The sequence below is a fragment of the Apodemus sylvaticus genome, chromosome 3 (assembly GCF_947179515.1).
Source record: "Apodemus sylvaticus chromosome 3, mApoSyl1.1, whole genome shotgun sequence".
Lineage (NCBI taxonomy): Eukaryota > Metazoa > Chordata > Mammalia > Rodentia > Muridae > Apodemus > Apodemus sylvaticus.
This window is the reverse complement of record NC_067474.1, coordinates 67,571,289-67,593,913: the sequence shown is the minus strand read 5'-3', so window position 1 is coordinate 67,593,913 and position 22,625 is coordinate 67,571,289. Positions and strand designations below refer to the sequence as shown.

The following is a 22,625-nucleotide window of genomic DNA, read 5'->3' as shown; positions in this document are numbered from 1 at the left end:
GCAGGGTATACGTTTAGATGAGGTGGAGACTCATTTACTCTCTAAAATGATTCTGAGGCTCTGCATCACACAGTGTGAAAAATGACTAAGTCCACTCACGCATGGGACAGGATAATTCCGGCCAAGTTGGCGCTGACAGTATTTAAAAACGAGGATGAAGGAGCCTGGCCTTGGCAACGCCATTTAATTGTCCCTGTGAGTGAGGAAAAAACACACTTCCCTCTCCTGCAGGCTCACCTTTCAGCTTGGCGAGTCTCTTGAGAATGGGAAAGAGAAAGGGTGGGAAGGGACCACGTGTGTGAGTGAACAGTGAGAGAAAGAGAAAGGGAAGGAGATAGGAAGAAAAGGGAGATGTAGAAGGGACAAACAGAGAGACACAGAAAGCAACGGAACAGAGGGGGATCATGGGACCTGGAGGAAAGGCTGGACAACTGAGGATTATCTCAGATGACTCTCAAATAGTAAACAAAGAATACTTTAGTGAGCTCCTGGAAAGGGCTTGTTTTTAGACTCATTCAAGAAACCTTCAGGGTTTCCAAGTTCCACGAAGAGGTTTTAGGCAAGTCGGCCCAGAATTTCTTGCTAAAGGCTTAAAGGGCTCAATTTCTGCGAAGTATCCAAGGAGATGTCTTATCCAAACAGGTATCGGGTTTCATGTTAGAGAAGCAAACAGACCCCAGAGCACAACTGATTGTTCCCACTCAAGCAAAGTGCCCTTTGCATCTTCTTCAAAATGGAGAAGGAAGGGGGATCCCCGTAATAGGGACAGTTCTCTACCCCTCTAGGTGGGTCCCCAAGCCTCCTCCATAGCAGTGACTGCTTGGCAGGGTCGGTGTGTAGAACTCCCATGTGGCTTTGGAACATGTGTTTGGGGAGGGAATCCAAGGTAATTTCAGCGAGCGAAAAGCTAGCAGATTCCATTAGTGATCGTGACTCCACAGCAAAGCGATAAGGCCACTGGATGCAGGGTCTCGGAACTGAATGGCCAAACGCAAATCTGTGATGTAGAACTTCAGTTTTATCAACTCTCGGTGTCAATTTCTCTCTCTCTCTCTCTCTCTGTCTCTCTCTGTCTCTCTCTCTGTCTCTCTGTCTCTCTGTCTCTCTCTGTCTCTCTCTCTCTCTCTCTCTCTCTCTCTCTCTCTCTCTCTCTCTCTCTCTCTCTCTCTCTCTCTCTCTCTCTTTCCTTTCTTCCCTGGCAGAAATTTAAAGAATGAACAGATCATGTTTTTTCCCTCTTTTCTCGATTTCTCGTTCTTCCTTTCATTTCTTCCTCTTTGAGACACGCTATATGAGGGAGGGGCATTTGAAATCGAAGCGTCAGTTACCCCCTCGCTGTGGCAAAATACCTAAGGAAGGCCACACTAGGTCAGAAGGCTTATCTAGGCTTCCTGCCATTTGAAGGTAAAGTCCATCATGGAAGAGAAGATGTGTCAGCAGGAGGACGAGACAGCTAGTCACACCGCGTGACAGCGGGAGGAAGAGGCAGCTGGTCCCACGGTTCTGTCAGGAAGCACAGGGCATTGAATGCTGGTGTTCGCTCATTCTGTCCGGTCCCTGCTGTCTGGGTCCTCACAGAAAGTAATACCACGGATCTTCCCATCTCTCTCAACCCCATCTCAGGGACCTCTCCCTCACACACCCAGATGTTTGTCTCTTAGATGGTATTAGAGCCTGTCAAGTCGGCACTTAGCACTAACCAGGACAATCACAATTTCTGTCTTTCACCCTGGGGGACTGGGGAAAAATTAATAACATACAAGCCTTCAATGAGAGTCCCACCGAAGACCACAGCATATGCCCCAAAATTACTCAAACAAGACAAAACTTACCCATTTCTCTGAATGTCAAGCCCTAGCAAGTCACCTCCCACCTTTATGAAAAGACATCCCAACTAGCACTTTGAAAAAGGCATGGAAGTTAGTATTTAAAAGCTGTAGTTATATTTGAGATACCCCAATGTGTGCATCCAAAACAACAACAACAAAATAATGTGTGCTGCCAAATCCTATCAGGTAATGTGCGCTGTGTTTGTTTATTATAAAATAATACTTTGTGTTTCTATTCATAAAATGGGTAGTTTTTATTTTAAAACATGATTTTATAAGGTAAAATTTATATCGCTCAGGATATGAAAAGCTAATAAGTAGATTCACTAGTTTCTTCTCTCTCTCTCTCTCTCTCTCTCTCTCTCTCTCTCTCTCTCTAAACAAAAGGTTTCATGCCAAGGTAACACAGTTCAGTTACCATAATAATACCCTTCCCTGAACAATGTCAGGAAAAGTCTAACACGGGCACTCGGAGCTACGCCAGAGTCCTTTGTTTTTTTTGGCCAGGAGTTCTTCAGCAGCTGTCATCAGCTGAATGCCAAGGCCAGAGTTGCCATGATCAATGGAAGAAACTATAAGGATGACTGAAGTGCATAGAATACAGAGGGTAATTTTATAGCTCATTCTGTACACTGACGATCTTACTCTTAAATATCTTGTGAGGTAAATATCCCATCCATTATCTATTTTACAGATGAGGAAAATGAGTCTCTAAGAATCACTATGCTATCAAAAATATTGTAAAACTATAATAAAAAGTAAAATCACAGGAGGTATATTAGTGTTTTGTACTTCCCGTGTTGACCTTTGAGAGACTGCTAGGATAATAACTTGTTTTCTCATTGGCTGCCTAAAATACTGCTTTTTTATCAATTTTATATATTACATTTTGCATAGGGTTTACATAAGTTTTTAAAAACCACTTTAGCCAGACGGTTGCTCTAGGGTATATATTCCCCATGGAAAGGAGGGGCAATGTAGCTCCCAAAGGTTAAAATTTTTGGCTCTTGAAAGCCAGAAAATTTAGATATTACAGTGGTTAGTTCTCTTCTTCCCAGGGGTCAAGAACTTCGTCATGTATCTAGTATTTCTGTGGTGTTAAATTTCACAGTGTTGAGAAGGACTAGGAAATAATGTTTTAAAAGGCTTTTTATAAGGAGAAATGATGAAAGTAGCTGAGCAACATTCTCTAAGGTGTGAGGAACCAGAGAACTTGAGACGAAGCAAAAATAAAGCTTGGGCCTCCTGCAGCCAGAAAAGCCCACCGACATAACTCTCAGTCCGTGAGGAGGTCTCTGTGGACTCCATGCCTATTGAATAAGCCTGGCTTGCTTGTAACGTTAAACATTATCTACCCATAAAGCTCTGATCCCTTTGTTTCTGAGGGAGGATACCATTCTGACCTTATTTTCATGTCACTGGAGGAAAAACTGAGATCTTGGGGAGCAGTAAAGGCTTAACCCAGGGGCACAGTAACATGTGGCAATCAGACGTCATGCCTGACCAGCACCCGGCACATGGTCAGTACTCAAAACCTGCAGAGCAGACAAATCTAGGAAGAACAGAGATTTGATTGGGAAGATCGGATGATAGAATGTTTTGATGCTCACCATCTACTCCATACTACCAACCGATGGGGTGAGAGAGAAAAAGAAACACACCTAAATAAATGTCCCCGGGTTGGGTAGCAACCTCTAGGTGTTCCCTCTCTCCTGACAGCCCCAGTATAAAGGAAACTGAGTCAGGAGACAGTGCAAGTGAGTGGTTCCTCTAGCTGACCCAACAGCTCATAATCCCTTTGTTAGTTTGTTTTGCTTTCTTTAAAACCCTTACAATACTCTACACAGAGTACCATCTGCTGAGGTGGGATGAACAGGTAGCTTTAAAATGATGATAGCTCTGGGAAATGATAATCACCAGGTCATAGAAAGCTGCACTGCAGTGTATAAATAAGATAAGTAAAAGTGCTGAGGCCTGCATGTTTGCTTTAATAAAATGTGTTTCCCCTTTTCGTGGAGAATGCCTTTCTCAAATGCCTGGGGAGAGAAACTGAACTATAGACCAGAAACATGCAGACAGTTCCAGAATCCAGCAATGAGGGTGGGATCAGAGGGGAGAGGGATGAAATATTACTTACTGAGACACAAAAGGAAAAAGGTTGGACTGGAGCCTTTGTGTTGAATTGCCAAAGCACTGGAATGAAATCAGAACTTCCAAGTCTAATTCTAAAGCTCCCCTCAGTGGAGGCTGATATTCTGTGGTGCAAAGAAGGGTTTGGCTTTTGGCACTGTTCTCTACTAGCTGCATGACCTTAGGAAACTCAGTCTCTCTGAATGTCTGTCCTCATCTATGCAAAAAAGAAAGGGGGAAGGGGGATAACAACTCACATGGATGTAGGAGTGTTTTAATAAGTGGATGTCTGTGATGGGTCCACTCTGTTGCTTAGTACACTTCTGGTATTTGGTGAATGGTACTGAGGCAAAGATGATGCTGATGCTGATGCTGATGACTGCTGATGCTGATGCTGATGACACATGGGTCTTTCCTGGAAAGCAGCTGAATGACTGAGTCCTTAGCACCTTTAGTAGCTTGAAAGCCGCCATGCCCTGTGGGATCTCTCACTGGAAAGTATAATTTGTTGAGCAAGAATTTTCTATGCAAAGTACTTCAGTGACTAAGAACCAAGCCTAAAATATATGAGCAGCTTCTGAATTTTAGCAACCATAGCATTTTTCCTGGGTTCTCTGAACAAAGTAGAGTTGGCAGTGATCTACAAGGTGTCAACCCTACGGGGAGATGCTCTCTTTCTCTACATCTGTGGACCCAGAGAGTGTGTGGTTTCATCTTCCCAACAGTTCTGCAAGAAAAATGAATCAAAGCCCTTCTTCAACTGAGGAAACATCTAACCCGTGTTAGGAGAAACATGCAGGAACAAAGACGTACACCTTTGAGCCAGGCCTTAAAACAGAAATTCCTGTAGTCTTGATACTATACGGCTTCCTGCTTTTAACAGGGAAGCTACAAAAAAATCCAAACTTCAAATTTGCTGACATAAAGAAAGCAAATCAGTCTTTCTGATTTATGTGAGTAAAGATTTGTGTTAACTTTCTCTCTGTGATAAAGATTTTGGAGAGACAATGTTAACAATGGGAAGCTTTATTTTGGCTCTTTGTTTCTGAAACTTGAGTTCTTGGTCCCATCACTGACTGCCTGAGGTGAGTCTGAGCGGCATGGCGGAGAGACAGAGTGCAGTTACTCAGTTGATGGCAGCCAGGAGGTAGAGAAACAGGGCAGTGGTCAGGGAATGAAATGCATCTTTCCAGGGTACACCCCCAGTGACCCACTTCCTCCACAGCCTTACTTCTTACCTTCTACCACTTCCCAACAATGCCATCACATTATGAATCCATCAAGGGATGAGTCCATTGAATAGTTCAGAGCCCTAATGGTGCAACCATTACTCAATTACTAGATATGCCAGATGAGAATGGGTCTTCAACAAAAATAATAGATCTTTTTGTGGGACACTTTATATCCAAAACATGATAATAGCATGAGTAGTAAATCTATCTTCGGGATCTTGGCTAATGCTTGGGAAACTCCACCTTCAAGGCCCCGGGAGGGGGGAGTGCAGCTGCCTAGGGATTGCAGGGCTCTCCTGATGGAGGCCCTTGCTTCGTAACCTCCCAGAGCCTGCTTCGGTGAAGAAGAATGCATTTATGCAGTTTCATCATAGGCAGTAAGCTCCACCCATGGAGTAGGTTATTGACTCATGTTCCTGTCTCTGTGCCAGTCACAGTGGGTGAAGGGGGAAGAGTGTTTGGTGAGATATTCAGAACCAAAACTGGAATCAAGGTAATGCCAATCCCACACATTTCATATGATTGGGCGTGGCTTTCTCTTTGGAAATTCAAGATGCTAATGTCCTGTAGAAGAAGTCAAGGCCACTGGGAAGAAAAAGCACAGTGATGCTCTTTAAAAGGAAAATTCTTTTAAAACCCAAGCAGCATTTGCTTTAGGATATCTAACCAAAGATTAGAGAATAGACGAATATTACTATAGTTGGTTGAGGCTGACTTATCAAATCAGTGCCTTAAATAAGAGATAAATATTTCGTTTTGAGAGGCCCAAAAACCATATGACAGTCGCAGACCCAGGGTCTGGTGAGGGTGACTCTTCCTCTTTCATAGGCACCATTGTGTTGTATACTTACATAGTCAAAAGAGAAAGTATTCTTCCCTGTGTTTTTCAATAAGCATATTACTGTCACTAATGAAATCACTCTAACACATGATACAATTGCCTCCTGAAACCCCAATTGCAGTTGTTAACAACATAGAAGACAAAATCTCAACAAGCAAACTGTGGGAGGACATAAACATTCAGTCCATAGCAGGTTCCGTCAAGGCTGATGTCCCATGAAGACATGTTCTTCATCTCATGCAAACTGATCTTCTCTCCAGACGTCACCTAAAACAGGCTGCTGAGACGCAGAGTGGAAAGGGACTTCAAGCTGAAAGTTTCAAGATGACTAGAGCCTTTTCTTATAGCATAAGAGGAACAATTAAAACATCAGAAGTATAAGATTCTAATGCCTTAGTCCATATCATAAGTTATAGCTTCACTCCAAATTGTGAAACCTTGGAGTTATTTAACCTATTTGTGCCCAAGGTTATATGTGTACATGCACGCACACACACACACACACAGCAGAGAAGCATAAGAGCTGTACTAGAGCTTGCAGCATGTTTGTTTAAATGATAGATAATCAGAAAGCAAAGAAATTAAACTATAACCAGAAGATGGTATCATCTTCAAGGTCTACCCCCATGACTTAATTCTGCTAGGCCACAGCATCAAAGATTCTTCAACCTCCCCAAACAATACTACCAGCTAAGGACCAAATTTCAAACACATGAGCCCATGGAGAATAAGTCACAGTCAAACCATAACGTTTTACCCCTGGTTACCATGAGCTCACAGCCATGTTGTGATTCAAAATGCATTTGATTCTGCTTTAAAAAGAAATACAGTCTTACCTGTCCCAACACTGTTCAAACATCCAGTCTTTTCTGAGACTTAAGGTACTATCTTGCCTATGAAATATTTAAAATAAATAAAGGGATGGATAGAAAAAGAAAAAAGAAAAAAGGAAGGAAGGAAGAAAGGAAGGAAGGAGGAAGAAAAATAAATTTGAAATTACTGGAGCCCGAGAGATGGCTTAGTGGTCAAAAGCACTTGCTGTTCCTGCAGAGGACCTGTGTTTATTACCCAGCATCTACATCAGACAGCTTACAACCATGTGCAACTCCAGCTTCAGAGAATCTGATACCTCATTCTGATCTTAATGGAAATCTGCACACACACACACACACACACATACACACACACACATAAAGACATAGGCTTACACATATAAGTAAGTAATAAACAAAAATTTAAAAATGTAAAAGTGAATTCTTATTTAAAAAATTACATCTTTCTGATACACAGTGCTGCAAATTAGAAATTCCTATTTTTATTTTCTATATTCTCTGTTTACATTCCAAATGATTTTCTCTTTCCCAGTTCCCCCCTCCCTATAAGTTCCATTAAAAAAAAAATTTTAAAGAAAAAAAAAAGAGAAGCCCAGCTATCAGTTGGAGTTCTTCTTCATGCAACTGAAGAATTTCAAGCACCTCAGCCTCCGGCAATGATATACACTCAACCCAAAACACTCCCCACACACCAGGGTTTAATAACCATTGTTTACCCCTAATAAAGAGAGTTAATTCACTATAAAAAAAAAAAACCTATTTTAACAAAGAGAAACAGGAAGAAACCAGGGAAACCTTGGATGAAAGCAAAACTAAAACCTAAATCCTGTAGTTCTGTGTCCAGTATATGGAGCTCATGATATGTATATGCAGCACCCATATGGGATAGCTTTATGATCCCTTTACAGCCATGTCATATGTAGCGCCTAGGCCTCCATCTTGGGCTGTTCCACTTTGTAAGTACAGCTCTCCTGGGCAGACATTCCATGGTCCTCATATCTCCAACGCTCTGGGGTCTCCCATTGCACCTTATTAATGCTTCACTTTCACAGATTTATATGTGCCTGCCTCAAGAGTCCAATACTCGTGAGAATTTGACCTTACTACACATTGCCTGGTCTCATGCGTTTTCCTTCTTTCCAGGCTCCATGACACCAAAATTCTTACAGTTTTCATGCCTACAAAACTGCTATGAAGATAATCCCATGTTCCATTGCAAGCTCAAGATGCAGTCTTGGTGTCTGAATAAAAACACTTCCCCAGGTGTCCCTTTTCCTTGAGGTTCTATACTCTTCTTATTTGCTTGGTTTTTTTGCTGTTGTTATTGTTGATATTTTGTTTTATTTTTGCTTTTTATTGGTTCTTTGTGAATTTCATACCATATACCATAAACCCACTTATCTTTCCCTTCTCTCATATCTCCCTTCCACCCTGGCAATCTCCCCCAACTCTGCAGAGAAAAAACAAAAATCTCATTGTGGAATCTTTAGTGTGTCACAACATGTTCCACAGTGTACCCCTTTGTCCACATTGCAAATATTCATTGCAATGACTTGTGAGTCTGGTATGAAACCCCTGGATTTTGTTACTCTAGGAATAATGGAACCTAACTGGGACCCCTCTTAGATATCCTGTTGTTGCCCTATGTCATGAAGATGCTGTAGTTTTAAATCTGTAGGACCAGCCTCTTTATACACTCCCAGAGTTCTTTGATGCAGTAGATGTTGAGATGAGCCAATTCAAAGCCCTGAGTCTAAGCATGGGAAGTGTCCTAGTTGGCCATCCCACTGGCTTTTCCACTCTCAGGGCCAGCTCATCTGCAACCCCTGCAACCAAGGCCAGCTCTACCTTGCTGCCCAGGCAAGAGGTAAGGTCCACTCTCTCTAGTGTTGCAGCCAATGAGGGACAGGGGTGGTTCTCCCATTCTCATGACCCCAGAGCCAGCCGCCCCGCCTGCCATATATGGCAGGGGAGGAGAGAGGGGAGGAGAGAGGGGAGGAAGGCATCTTTCCCTCATCTGCACCACCATATACCAGACAAGAGAGAGGGACAGATCTCCTGAGTCCATGCCCTTGGGGTCAACTTATCTGCAACCCCTACACCAAGGGTCAGCTCTACTATGCTGTCCTAGTGAGGTGCAGGTCAGCTCTCCGGAGTACGGTAACAGGTGAGGGGCAGGGACAGCTCTCCTGTTCTCATGACTCCAGGGCCAACTCTCTTACCTGTTCTAAATGCCAAGGGGTAAGGGTTGGGGAGGGCATCTTTCTCTCCCCCATACTACAACACAGCAGACAAGTTGTGGGGCCAGCTCTCCCACACTCAAATCATCAGAGTCAGTTCATAAGTGCCCCCCACCACCAGTGTCAGCTCTACTATGCTGCCCAGGAGAGGTGCAGGGCATGCTCTCCCAAGTGCTGCAGCAAGTGAGGGGCAGGGCCAGCTCTCCTGCTCTCAAGAGCTGTTGGGGCCAGCTCTCTTACCTGCTAATGATGACTAGGACAAGGGGGTGGAAGGGATCACTCCCTCAATCACACCATTACACAGTAGACAGAGGCAGAGCCATCTCTGCCACACTCACACCCTCAGGACCATCTGGGCCATTTCCCTGCCACCAGAATGAGCTCTACTGTGTTGCTCAGGTGAGGTGCAGAGCCCACTCTCCTAAGTGCTACAGCTAGTGAGGGTCAGGGCCAGCCCTCCTGCCTGCCATAGGTAGTAAGGGATGGGAGGTAGAGGGATCTCTCTCCCTTGCCCATGTCACCACATGGCAGACAGGTGGCAGGGCCAGCTCTCCCATACTCATGCTCTTGGGGCTCGCTCATCTGCATTCCTGCCACTAGGGTCAACACTACTCTGTGGTGGGGGGGCTGCTCCCCCAAGAACTGAAGCTGGCTAGGGGCTGGGACAAATCTACTGCTATCAGACCCCCAAGGCCAGCTCTTCCAGAATGCCCAGGTGAGGGATGGGGCCAGTTCTGCATAGCCTGCATGTCCCCAGGGTGGCAGACCAGACCAGGCATGTCTGCCTGGCCTTTGGTGAAAACAGACCCTTGGCAGCAGAACCAGATATGATACATAGTGACAATATAGGCCAGGACCCCACCATGGTCCCAAGTGGCATCACATCAGGCTGATCCTCACTACCCTCAAGTCTACAGTTCTGCCTCTCTTCATTGTGAACATACATCCTTCTGTTTCTCTTTCTCTTCTATTCCTTCACCACTTACTTGCTCCTCTTAGTGGTGCCTGGGGTCTCTGAGTGCCTGGCATCATCTCAGAAGTGTTTTCAGCAGTGCAATGCCCCAGTCATGCATTATGGCACTGGGTAGGGGTCATCTCAGGCCTCCCGTAGGCCTGTGCATCACTGGACTGGTGGTCATCTCAAGCTAGCTCACTGTCCAGACCCTATGGTATTTGTCTAGTGGACATCTCAGACTCACTCCTTGCCCAGTGCTGCCTAAGTGGCTCCATATGAGGGTCATCTGTCTTGGGCTCATGCCCACCAGAGGCCTGAGGTCCAAGGAGGGGTTCTTTCAGTTTCTGGCTCATGTCCTGTCTTGCCCTGCCCTGCCCTGCCCTGCCCTACCCTGCCCTGGGAATCCATCCGGTCCTGCATAGTTGCAGACTGGTAGTCATCTCAGGCTTGCTTTTTTCAGGGAATGTTATGGTACTAGTCATTCAGACATTCACAGGTCAGGACAGTGAGTGTAGACATAGCCTCTTTCCTCTCTGAAGCCCCTCTCTTCTACTGAAGCACAATGTGACATACCTGCCATGCCTCTAGGGCCAGGAAGTGTCTATATTCTTAAACACATTCTTTTTAAGTGAAAGTTTCTTGGGTGGATTTTTGGTTTTATAACTTGGAGCTTTTGATAGGTGTTCACCTCAAGATACCATATTTTTTATTGTCCTAGTGCAAAGTGTACTATTTCTCAATGCTGCTGATGGTTTCAATGATGATAATCTTTTAAAAGAATTATAAAATTTGCCCTGTGCAAAACTTTACCTCACATACTTTTCCTATATAAACCACTAATTTTTACATCTCTCAGCTTGTGCCTTTTGATCACTGTATGTATGACTAAATGCATAAAGCAGCAACAATGCCATAATCTACAGGTTCCACTATCTTGAAATTTCTCCAGTTAACTTAATCCATTAGTTTTCTGTTCAGTTCCACTCAACTTTGAAGACTGAGGCAAACATAGATTCTTTGCCAAAATGTAGCACAAATGGCCTTTTAGCCCAGTCCTTGATAGATTTCTTGTTCCCCTCTGAAACCTCATGCATACAGCCTTGACTGCCCATATTTTTGACAACATTATGGTCCAACTCCCATCCAAATTGTTCATTTGGCTCTGATGATAGCATTCTAGGGCTCCTCCATCCCATAGCCACAAACTCTCATACTCTCCCATAAAACACATATAAACTGCTTAGTCAGGTTTATCTCAACCACAGACTCACTCTCGTTAACTATTGACTTTGTTAGTTAATTATCTTGTCACTGTGGCATACCATGTGATAGAAACAGAGTAAAGGAAAATGTTTTGATTTTGTTTTTTGTTTTGTTTTCTTTTATGGCTCAAAGTTTCAGGATATTTCAGTCCATCATGAAAAGGACAGTATAGTGACTGGAGAATGCTACATAGCTTATTCACTTTTTTGGCCTTTTGTTTGGTTGTTGTTGTTGGGGGGGTGGGGAGGTGGTAGTTGAAAACAGGACTTCTCTGTGTAGCCCTGGTTGTCCTAGAACTCATTTTATAGACCAGGCTGGCCTCTAACTCATAGAGATGTGCCTCCACCTCCCTGTGTGCTAGGATTAAAGGCTTGTACCACCATGCCTGACTTGTTTATTCATATTTTGGGTAATCAAGAAGGAGAGGATATTATCTAGAACCAGAAGTAGACCTTACTTTCAAAGCCCATCTCTAGTAACCTCCCTGCTCATGCAAGACCACGTCGCCAGAAGTCCCATAACGTCCAAAAACAGTGCCAACAGCTAGAAGCCAAATGCCTGTGGAAGACATCTCACACATTCAAATTATAACACTGGAAGTTGGAGATAACTGCAGTCACCCAAGGATATTTTGAGAACTAAGCTATATGATGCACAGGTAAGTAGCTTTCTATGAGTGATAGGAAGAAAACCTTTTAAGCATTATAGGCTATGTAGTCCCTATAATGTTATAGTTATAATGGGGCAACTCTGCCATTATAACAAGGAAATATCCACAGATGATATTCAAACAAATGATGTGACTGTGTGCCAATAAATCTTTATTTAGAAAAGCAGTTATCAGTTTGAGATTTCCTGACATCAAGAACTCAATTTTGGAATTACTGTAATAATTGAACAGCAAAAGGCACTTAACTATATCATTCTTTCACACAAAGTTGCTCACACTCAGTGGACCTCACCACCACGCTTGTTGACTCTGCAAATCATACATCTGTTATTTCACATGATCTATGTGTTTCAGTTTATTGACTAAGCAACATAGTAAAGCAAGAAAATTCTCTGCTTCTCTAATTGGATTATCCATCACACATTTAAATTGTCTTGTTCATGTGACGTAAAGAGGAGAGAGTTGGCAAAATGCTCAGCGTGTTCTGCAAAAGCCAGTGCTGGAGTAATACATAGCGGGTAAAGAGTAATCACTATGATTTTCTGAAATAAGTGGCTGGCTTCATTGCTGAACATTCACTTACAGGCGTTTACTGCCATCAAAATGATTTCTTTATATTACAGGCCACCTTTCAAGTTTCCTTCTGCACATTCATTCAGGTGTTGGTACTCAGTCATACTAAGACATTCTAAGAGGGCCAATCATAGTGGCCCATGTCCTTAATCCCAGCACTAGAGAGGCAGAGGCAAGCAGATCTCTATGAGTTCAAACCTAGCCTGGTCAACATAGATGGTTCATTCCAACCAGTCAGAGATACACAGTGAGAAGCCATCTGAAAAAAATTTGAAGATAAATAAATAATAATAAAATATATATCCAGAGACATAGATTAATGCTATAGTTAAATGTTAATTTTTTGCACTGGGTTAATAACTAAGTAAAACTAATCCAAACCAAGGTAAATCAGTGCATTTAGAGTGGAGAATGAATGAATAAAAACACATGCAAATTAGAGAAGTGTAGAATAGGAACACGGCTATCGGAACTCAGCCTTCCCTAGTAGAGTGTTGGGTAGGAAAAGAGAGGGACAAGGAGGCCTTTTCAGGAATCTTCATGTACTCAGAAAAGAGTCCCCAAACTCAGAATCAGGTCCTGGTCAGTGAGGGGAACTCTTAGCACATAAAAAGGAATACCTACCCCTGTTTACTGGTGAAATGAAATCATGACACTTCCTAAGTTATAAAATATTCTACTTTTAGCACTCTACTGGTAGTTGTTACTACCACTTTTTCTGCTCCCAGAAGCATCCTCCTCTCAAGTCAGCATCTTCCCTTAAATTTCTATAGGAAAAGCACAAGCCCTCAATCATTCTGTGGATTGCCTATAGCTCCTCAATCAACATGAATCCATCAATATGCACATTACCCAGAATGCCAAGTAAAATTATACTACCAGTTAGCATAGATCTGGACATGTAATCAAAACTACTTTGTATAGTTGGTCTTAAATAACCAAGGCCAAGATTAAGTTCCAAAGGCCAGAAATGCCAGTCTTGTTTATCATGTTACCAGTGTCACCTACAGCTTTTTAAGCTGAGAGATCAGCACTTAACCAACCAAGCACCACTTAGCCTTTCACACCCTTTCTACAAGGGAAACTCCTTATCTCACCCAACTGCACACGGAGCCTCCCATGCTCCCCGTTTCTCAGGACTAAAGTTGAGAACTTTAGTGAAGGGAGCTAAGGGTTCACAAAGCTCCCAATATTAGGAAGTCAAGTGTGTGTCTCAACACTGTTCCTGTAACTCTGGGACCCTGACCATGTCCCCACTATTCCTTCTCCTTGCTGGTGAGCACATCTATTCTGGTATCAGTGTAGTTTTGATCCTAAGAAAAGCCCCAAGGTCCATAAGACAACAAGGAAAGAAAGGAAAAGAAGAGTAATCGATGCACTCACCAGCAAGGATCAAAGGTGAGCAGGCAAAAGGAGCCCTGCTTTTTCTTACAGATCTTTCTCTCTGTGCCTGCACCATGAAGAAAGGCTTTCCTCCCTTAGCCAGTTCTTCCTGGAATCACTTTCATACACCCACCTAGACGTATGTCTCTCTGTTGATTCCATGGATATCAAATTGACAACCAACATTAACCATCATAAGACCCAAAGAAACAAATGCATCTATACAAGGCATCAAAGAGCTTTAAGAATGAGCATTTTCCTATTTTCCAGAGGAATGGGTCTTAATTTTGAGCAGTGTTAAGATAGTATGTGGACTTAATATGAAAAATGCAAAAAGGGCTCTTCTGACATTCATGCAAGTCCCCAAAATAACAAAGTCTATTCTTCTTCACAATAATTGATCCCAATCTCTGGGGAAACTGAGGTAGCTTAGCAGGTCTTTGATTCTTGCCTTTTTTCCTTTAATTCTTAAAGCCCTTCATCAACATTAAACACATCACTGGGTATTCTTGCTGCTGGAGGGGTGGTACCTTGGCATATTAAGAAGTGGTACCTTGGCCGGTCGTTGTGGCGCATGCCTGTAATCCCAGCACTTGGGAGGCAGAGGCAGGCAGATTTCTGAATTCGACGCCAGCCTGGTCTACAGAGTGAGTTCCAGGACAGCCAGGGCTGTACAGAGAAATGCAGTCTCAAAAAGAAGAAGAAGAAGAAGAAGAAGAAGAAGAAGAAGAAGAAGAAGAAGAAGAAGAAGAAGAGGAGGAGGAGGAGGAGGAGGAGGAGGAGGAGGAGGAGGAGGAGGAGGAGGAGGAGGAGGAGGAGGAGGAGGAGGAGGAGGAGGAGGAGGAGGAGGAGGAGGAGGAGGAGGAGGAGGAGGAGGAGGAGGAGGAGGAGGAGGAGGAGGAAGTGGTACCTTGGCATATTAATCCTTAAAGAGCTTCAATTACTAAAGTGGCTCACCAGAATTAAGTACATCACTGGGGATTCTTTCTGCTGGTATGGTACCTTGGTATATTGAAAAGCATGGGAGATGTCAAGTCATTTTCATTGACTGGTCCTTCCGAAGAATACAGGCAAACATCCAGGCCATAAACAAAGAGGAAGATTGGTTCAGATAGCAGTTAAGTAGCTAGATTGGAAATCAAAGAGAAATGAAATCTCCAGTGGAAGACTGTAGTTACAAATTTCTGTGCCAGGGATAGAAAGACCAAGTCAACAGACACAGTTATTCTCCACTTTCACTGGGTTTCACAAACACCAGTGTTCCGAAGGCACCCTCATGTGTGAGTTTCCTAGTGAACACTAGGATGAAAGGTACCTTTTTACAAACTATTTCCAAACACCATAGGAAAATTCACTGATGTACTCAAAGGGGGTCTAGAAATTCTCTCTCAGAGACCATTTTATTCTTGTTGCTGCTGTCCAAATACAGGAGGTTAAAGGCAAGTACATCTCAATATGTTCAGCCACCTTCTATTCTGGGTCTCCATGGAATTTAGATACATTTTAAGGCTCACAGCTACAACCAAAAGCTAGTTCCTGTATTAATTGTATGACATAAATAATAAAGAGACAAAAAAAAAAGGCAAAGAGAATGAGAACCGGAAATTCCAAAGGATAAGAGCCACCCCACTGCTGTGGACACTGGGTAATTTCTCAGGAGTTCCTGGGGAATAAGAATGGAATATACAAAGTGGGTTTATACTATGTCAGTTCAAGATGCAAATGTACACTGTTGGTATTACTCAAGACCTGGTGGGAGGTAGGAAGTGGGATCCTGTTGACTGAAGGAAGCTATTCCACTCTTTTTTTCTTTTTTTTATTGATATATTTTTATTTACATTTCAAATGATTTCCCCTTTTCTGGGTCCCCACTCCCCGCAAGTCCCATAAGCCCTCTTCCCTCCCCCTGTTCCTCCATCTACCCCTTCCGGCTTCCCTGTTCTGGAATTCCTCTATACTCTTGCACTGAGTCTTTCCAGAACCAGGGGACACTCCTCCATTCTTTTTGGACATCATTTAATATATGGATCATATCTTGGGTACTCAAAGTTTCTAGGCTAATATCCACTTATCAGTGAGTGCATACCATGACTGATCTTTTGAGACTGGGTTACCTCACTTAGTATGATGTTCTCCAGCTCCATCCATTTGTCTAAGAATTTCATGAATTCTAATGACTGAACAGTACTCCACTGTGTAAATATACCACATTTTTTGTATCCATTCCTCCGTTGAAGGACACCTGGGTTCTTTCCAGCTTCTGGCTACTACAAATAGGGTTGCTATGAACATAGTGGAGCATGTGTCCTTATTGCATGCTGAAAAATCCTCTGGGTATATGCCCAGGAGTGGTATAACAGGGTCCTCAGGAAGTGTCATGCCCAGTTTTCTGAGGAACCTCCAGACTGATTTCCAAAGTGGTTGCACCATCTTGCAATTCCACCAGCAGTGGAGGAGTGTTCCTCTTTCTCCACATCCTCACCAACACCTGCTGTCTCCTGAGTTTTTGACCTTAGCCATTCTGACTGGTGTGAGCTATTCCACTCTTAATCTATGACAGTTATGGGCTCTGAGGTTTTTCAACAAAATAAAGCCAAATAGACCCTCAGGCTATTACTATGTCAAAATGTGACGCTCAAGATTCATTTATATCTGTGAATTTAATTAAGAATTACAAAATAACTCAAGTCAGAGACTTAGGTGGCAGTGTTCAGACCTATCAACAGCTTCAAAGTGCTTTCAAAATGGAAGTAAACTAGCCATCTAGCAGTTTAGATTCCAAACCAGTCATAGCCAATAGTTAAGGGTGCTGTAAGAAAAGGGGGCTCATTTATGTGAACTTAGTAATATATTATAACAAATCCCTAGACAATCTGCCAAAAACATGAACAACACACACACAAACACAATTAGAGATGAAAGGGTAAATTTGCCACAGACCCATTAGAAAATCAGACCATTGTGGGACAGTAAGGCAGTCTGTCGCCTGGTTGAGCAAGGTTTACTCCGAAGACCCAGTAGAACATTCTACAAGGGACGAAGCCAATGAGCCATGCACCCAGACTCCTGACTCCTCAACTCCATAACCCTGTGGCCATCCGTCACATATGGTCAGGCCCCAGGCCCCTAGTGTTCTGGCTGGACTCCACCCCTACAGTCACCTGGCTACAGCCAGGTTTTCCCTGCCCCATGGTTACCTGCCATCAGCCAGGTAACCCAGCCCACTATAAAAGGCGGCTTCTTGCCCCTCCTCGCTCTCTCTCCTTTTTCTCTCGTCCTTGCTCTTATCTCCCTGTTCCCCCGTCTCTCCCCACTCTTTCCCCTCTTTCCACGTGGTCATGGCCAGCTCTCATCCCTCTATCTTCTCTTTCTCTCTTTACTTCTCTATCTCCTTTTCTCTTCCTACTTTCCTATAATAAAGCATTGGAACTATGAACTGTCTCTTCTTATCAAAACCTGCCACATAGGAGCATGGCCCTCGGCATTTCCAGCTACCAGGAAACGATCCAGTCTCTTCTCAGCCAAGCTTCTTCTACAGGTACCCAAGAGGCGAAAGGCACCGCCTTCTGAGCTAGGACCCCCCACCACCACTCCTGGCTAGTCAGGCAGTATATATATGTGTATATATATATATCCTAACCCGGTGCGGTGTGCCGGGCCCAGCCAGTTTTTCCCAGTGCAGGCTTCACTCGCCAGTTTTCACCCATATGTTTTCCAAACCCAGCAGCCCCGCCGAGGACTCGCCTGCCTCCCCGCCCCCAGACCATCATTAGAGAATACTTGAAAATGTATGCCCCCTAAAAAGCTGAAAAACATAGACAAATAGATGAGTTCCTAGGTGCATATTATCTACCATAAAGAAAGCCAGAAGATATAAACAGCCCAAACAGACCCACGGTGTGCAATGAGATCAAGCCTACAATCAAAAGCCTCCCCTCCAAGAAAAGTCCAGGACAAGATAGATTGACAGCTGTGAATTTAGTCAGTCATGAATCTCTGTCTCCCTGTCTACGTCTCTCCTTAGTCTCTGGAGTAAGCCATGTTCTAAGAAGTAGCTCTGTAGGAGGCCATGGAGCAAGAACCTGAAGACCTGTATCTGAACAATGGTGTGTTTAGAAAGAGAACTTACCATCCTGGTCAAGGTTTTAGCACTGTGACCCTTGGGGCAATGTGATAGCCTTCTCATAAAAATAATGTAACACACATATCTCCATCTAAGAAGCTGTTTTCTCAAAACCCACGTGACATAATAAATCTATCTGATATTAAGTTGTTAAGTTTTCAAGGGATTTGATATACAATATAACGTGCATGCTCGATTAAGCTACAGAGCTCAAATATCATGCCACGCCTATTTGACAATTCTATCCCTTTGCTACTGAGCATTCTACCAGGTCTGCAACAGCCCTGAACTCTGTGATGAAGGGCTTTATTTATGATTTCACAAAAACAAGAAACACAATTGAGCTAGCATGGGTAAAATGGGGGTTAATAAGGAAACAGTATAAATACTTGAGGTCTCCAAGAGTTGAGAGGACATCATCAGCCTTATACAGGAAACCATGACACCCAGTTTTCTAAGTGTGCCCTGAAAGCATCCAAAATTATGACCAGCATGGCATGGTAGAATATAATAGGGAGATGCTATCGAACTAGACAAGTTGAGAGTGAGGAGAGAGATGAGCTTGGAAAAAAATACACCAAATTTTGTCACTAAACTCAGCACTAGTACCTGGATGACCCATGAATTACACATAACTAGTTCCAAAAAAAAAAAAGAGCTAACATATAAGGCTTACAGCTATAAAGCAGTTCTAAACTTCCACCCACCAAGGACTTTACAACCTCCCAGTTAAGTCATACCATACTAATTGCAGCTAAAATAAAATATAAACTAATAATGTAAATTCAAAGACAAATAAGTCATTCAGCTCAAGTAAGAGAGATAAAAAAGAAAACATTGAAAAATAAGTAGGCCCTTGGAGACTTATAAACTAGAGATTTCAAAACGCTTTGCCTGGGAAAAGAATAGAACAGAAAATTTTTACTGAAAAAAAAAAAAGAAAAAAAAACAAATCAAAACCAAAAAATTCCCTCAAGCTGGGAACTATGACACACACATTTAATCTCAGAACTCAAGAAAGCAGAAACAGGTGGATATTTGTGAGTTTAAGGCCAGTCTGGCATACACAGAAAGACTCTCTCTCAAAATTAATCAATCAGTTAGTTTTTAGAAAACCCCAATTCATGAAAGGTATACAGCTACAGATGCAGAAAACTAAAGATACTTCAATGTGAGGAACTCCAGCTAAGTGCTGAAAAGCAGAGACACAACACAGAAGCCTGAAAGCGGGGCTGAGGGGCAGCACGGGGGGGGGGGGGGGGGGGGAGGGTAGCACGGCGGGGTGTCACCAGAGAGGGTGTCACAGAGGGCATCATAGTGGGTACCATATACAGAAAAACAGCATGGAGAATCACAAACCACAGCAGAAACAATGGAAACCAGAAAATGACGAATGTCTTTAAAATGCTGGGGAAGCATGAATAAATAGATAAATGAATAACTGCCAACACAGAGTGGCCATCTCTCCCAGTGTTTGTGCTTGATTGAGTTACCTCTCCCCATTTAGCGGTTAGCAGCACCACCAGCTCTTACAGAGGACCCAGGTTTGACTCCCTATACCCATGTGGCAGCTCAGAGCTGACTCTGGATTCCAGATCTGATGGCCTTTTCTGGCCTCCTGGCATGCATGTGTTGAACAGACATTCATGCAGGCAAAACACCCATACACGTAAAATAGGATGTTTACATCAAAAAATAACAATAAAATGGTGGGCTGGAGGGGTAACTCAACCAAGCACAAAAACCTGAAGTTGACCTTCGCGAAACTTCATTAATTTTTCTTTTTTTAAATCCAGGTAGGAAGGCATGTGCTTAGAACTCTAGCACAGAAAGTGGAGAGCCTACTTAACAAGTTTCAGGACAATAAGAAATTCTGTCTCCAGACACAAGGTGAATAATACCTGAGAATTATACCCAGGGTTATTCTTTGGTCTCCATACATGCACACACACACACACACACACACACATGCATACAAACATACATATATACATGCACACATATACATATGTATACACACATGTACACACATACACACATGCACATGTATATACATGCATACAGACCTATGCACAAACATATGCATAAACACATATACACTCAAAAAAAGAAGGAAAAGGAGGTAATGAGGGAGAGGGGAGGAAGGAGACCTTCATAATGTTTTAAGAAAGTCTGTAGTTTTGTGTTTCTCCCCATTCATAATTATCACCGGACACTTGCAGCAGGCAAGTGCTTTAAGTTTAAGTCTGATATAGCAGTATGATGCCTCGCTGGAAGAAGTGGGTCACTCCGGTACTTGCCTTGAGGTTTATAGTGGAATTCTTTTTCCTGTTTGTCCTTGCTCCTGATACACACACACACACACACACACACACACACACACAGAAAGAGAGAGAGAGAGAGAGACTGAAAGAGAGTTGAGCAGACTCTTGGGCCATAAAGCAAAATGCCCGTCCAGACACCACGCCTTCCTCTCAACAGCAGACTGTGCTCCCAAACTGATAGCTAAAATTAGCCCTTCCTCCCCGAAGTTGCTTCTTGTCAGGTATTTGATCTCAGCAATGACTCAACATTAGCATGCCATGCCATCCAAGGTTGGTCGACATTTCAAAAGAAAAGTCTCTGGAGGCTTAAGGCAGGATAATTACCTAAACCCAGGAGTTCAGGTTCAGCATGGACAACCCAGGGAGACCCACTTCTCAGGAAAAAAAAGGGTGAAATGAAATGAAATGAAACGAAATGAAACTGAAGAAGAAAGGCAGTCCAATGTAGTTTACCATATTAACAGAATAAAGTATGGGGGGAAAATGTCAATATCCTAACCCGGTCATGAAGCCTGTCAGGAAACTATGGAAAGAAGGACTTTTTCATAGTTGGTATGAAGGTAATCTACATACCAACTGGTAAAAGGTGTGTATGAAGCAAATCTACAGCTAAGAATGTGCTTCCTGGTGAAAGCATGAACATCGCCCTCAAGACCGCTTGGCCACGCCCTGTGCTCTCACACTTCTGCTCTAAGCTCCATCAGTGAAGAATAAAACATACCTGAAGCGAGGGTGGAAAGCCATGCCTGCAGGTAGCAGGGCTGTGTGTGTAGAAAATCTTAACAGGGATGCAGAGACTACTGGATCTAGTGGATGAATTTGGCAAGATCTTGGGCTATTGAGTTGTCTTCTAAAATCAAGATTACTATATTTCATGATTTAGAATTTGGTTGCTGTTCCTCCAGTTCGTGTCAGATTTGTGTAGCAGCTTCTAGGGTGGAGAGCCTTGTGCTGTCTGTGGATGAAGATATCCTTAAGGGTTCCTAAGTAGACTTAAAGGGAAGCATTAATTCATCAGCAAAATCAGTTTTTAAGTATTTTACTAAACCTGGAAGTCAACATCAAGAAAAGTGAAATAAAACTAAAAGTTACTCCAAAAAAGACAGAATATCCCAAGGACAAATTAGCACATTAGGTCTAAATAAATAGAGAGACAGACTGTGTTCTTAGATTAAGAAGGTAAACGTAATTAAGATGTCTGTCTCCAAATGTACCTGTAGTTTCAACACAAGGCCAGTAACAGTTTTCCCACAACCAGGTATGCAGGCACAGCTCAGCCCCCAGGAGACTGAGACAGGAGGACCAAAACTTCCAGGCCAGCGTGAGCTACTTATCAAAACCTTACATTAAAAAAAAAAAGTATATTCACTGTCCTAATCTCAAGGCTAAAATCTAAAATTTAATTCTAAAAACAGCAATCAGAAATATGTAGTCATGCAAAAAAAATATATATGTAGATTAGCTACAGACAAACAGAAAAAAAATAGGGATTCAAGAACTTGGCTCACAGATAGACTCAGTTCATCTTCAACAGAAGCGCTGAAACAATTTAATGATACAGGAAAGTCTTCTTACCAGGCTGTATGGGAAACAATTAAATATCCATAAGTAGAAAATGAACGTTGATACTTGCCTCTACCATGGACAAAATAAGTCAGCAAGATTGTCTATAGCCTTTAATGTGATGCGGAGAAAATTAGTTAGGCAGAAATGGAGGTGGAGAGAAAATGTTTGCACTCCAAGATAGTAATAATTTCTTAGACATGACACAAAACCACAGACTACTCAAGACGCTGGTAAACAATATTGTTCTAGTTTCATATCGACTGCTGTGAAAGCAATACCATGACAACAAGCAACTTAGGAAAGAAAAAGTTGACCTCAGCTTACAATTCCAGTTAGAGACCACAGCAGAGCAATGAACGTGCCAGCTAGTTAAGACAGCTAGCCACACCATAGCCACCAGTCAGGAGCAAAGGAAGAAGACAGCTAGCCACACCATAGCCACCAGTCAGGAGCAAAGGAAGTAGACAGCTAGCCACACCATAGCCACCAGTCAGGAGCAAAGGAAGAATTAACAACTCTTTGCTTGCTTGCTCTAGGATAGCTTTCTCCTCTCTTATTGTGTTCAGGATCCTCCTATCTAGGGAATGATGCTACCCACAGTAGGCTAGGTCTTCCAAATCAATTGATAAGACAAACTCCCATAGACATGCCCATAGAACAACT

The 22,625-nt window shown here is 42.9% G+C and overlaps 1 non-coding gene across 1 annotated transcript; it reads right to left on the bottom strand.

Annotated features, from left to right (window-relative positions):
- Positions 1-10,522: 10,522 nt before the first annotated feature.
- Positions 10,523-10,655, bottom strand: LOC127681993 (small nucleolar RNA SNORA17). The gene has a single exon (XR_007977305.1). It is a non-coding gene; the product is annotated as a small nucleolar RNA SNORA17 (small nucleolar RNA).
- Positions 10,656-22,625: the final 11,970 nt, after the last annotated feature.